This window comes from Sinocyclocheilus anshuiensis, unplaced genomic scaffold, assembly GCF_001515605.1.
Source record: "Sinocyclocheilus anshuiensis isolate Anshui unplaced genomic scaffold, SAMN03320099.WGS_v1.1 scaffold656, whole genome shotgun sequence".
NCBI lineage: Eukaryota > Metazoa > Chordata > Actinopteri > Cypriniformes > Cyprinidae > Sinocyclocheilus > Sinocyclocheilus anshuiensis.
Window position 1 is genome coordinate 603,431 of NW_015555829.1, and position 1,426 is coordinate 604,856.

Genomic DNA, 1,426 nt, shown 5'->3' on the forward strand with positions numbered 1-1,426 from the left:
ATAAAAACTGGTAACACTTTATAATAACTTTCATTTATAAATCATTAACAAACATTATATAATGCTTAACAAATCATTAGTTAATATATATTCACATAGGTAGAAATATGAGATAATGTTATTGTTAATGTTTACTAATGAACTTACTAAACATTACCTAATGATTAACATATGATTATTTAATGTAAATTGAAATGCGTACAAATGTCAGTAAACTTTCAGTTTTTATCTCAAATTTGTTGGTCTTTGTTGTGTAGACCTCTATTTACACAACAAATAATCTATTAATTATCTGTTCATGTTTTTGCAGTAGCCAATCTAAAGTGGAAACTATTCATAATTTGTAAATGTTTATAAATGATTACTAATCATTTAGTATCTTTATGAGCTTTGGATTTTAGCTAATGTAACAAGGTTTGCGTTAAGAGTGGCTGGCTAAGTTTAGCTAAATGTTTGCTAAAGACCTAGCAGATATGGTAATTTTGGTGCAAAAAAAAAAGTTTTGCCTCAACACTCACATTAGTATACTACTCTTCAGTATATAATTAAACAGGATATTCATTGAATCATAAATAAACAGGGGAAAACAAATACATTTTTTTAAAGAAAATACTTTATTTATCAAAACAATATAATATAAACAGATTGAACCGTGTTCTCTTATAGTAATCAAATTGACCCCTGACCCTTTAACCAACCCTTAAACCTACCCATACCACCAAACATGTCCCTAACCTCACCCCTATCTCACCTCAATAGCAGCTAAAGTGTTGTGCATTAACACAAGCTTTTAATCATTTTATAACATCTGTTAAAATCATTTGTAGATTTTCAATAAGTGCTTGATCATATGGAATTGAAAGTTTAATGACATTTGTTAGCATTTTAACTTACATGAAATAATGATTTGTTAAACATTATGTAAAGTTTATTAAGTTTATTAATTTAATAAGTTTATTAACATTAACAAGCACATTATCTCATGTTTCTAACTCTTTGAATATATATTAACTAATGATCCATTAAACATTATATAATGTTTGTTAATGATTTATTAATGAAAGTTGTTATAAAGTGTTGTTGCTGGTGTTTCATTCTGTGTTCTAAATACTCATCAATCATGAGATAAATCTCAAATTATTTTCTTCTACTGACACATGATCGTTCAGAAATCATTCTTAATGCTGAAAACATATCTAACTAACTACGCCACCCGGATGATACCCTCAGCCGAAATTACATGCCCCAAATAAGCCACCTCTGACCTCTGAAAATTGCACTTACTTAACTTAGCCTTAAGGCCTTCACGCTGTAACTTGCTCAAAACAAGTTCCAGACGCTCCTAATGTCGTGCAACGGAAGATGAAAAAATTACTATATCATCAAGGTACAGCAATAGTGATTGGCTCTGCTGGTCGCAAAATAA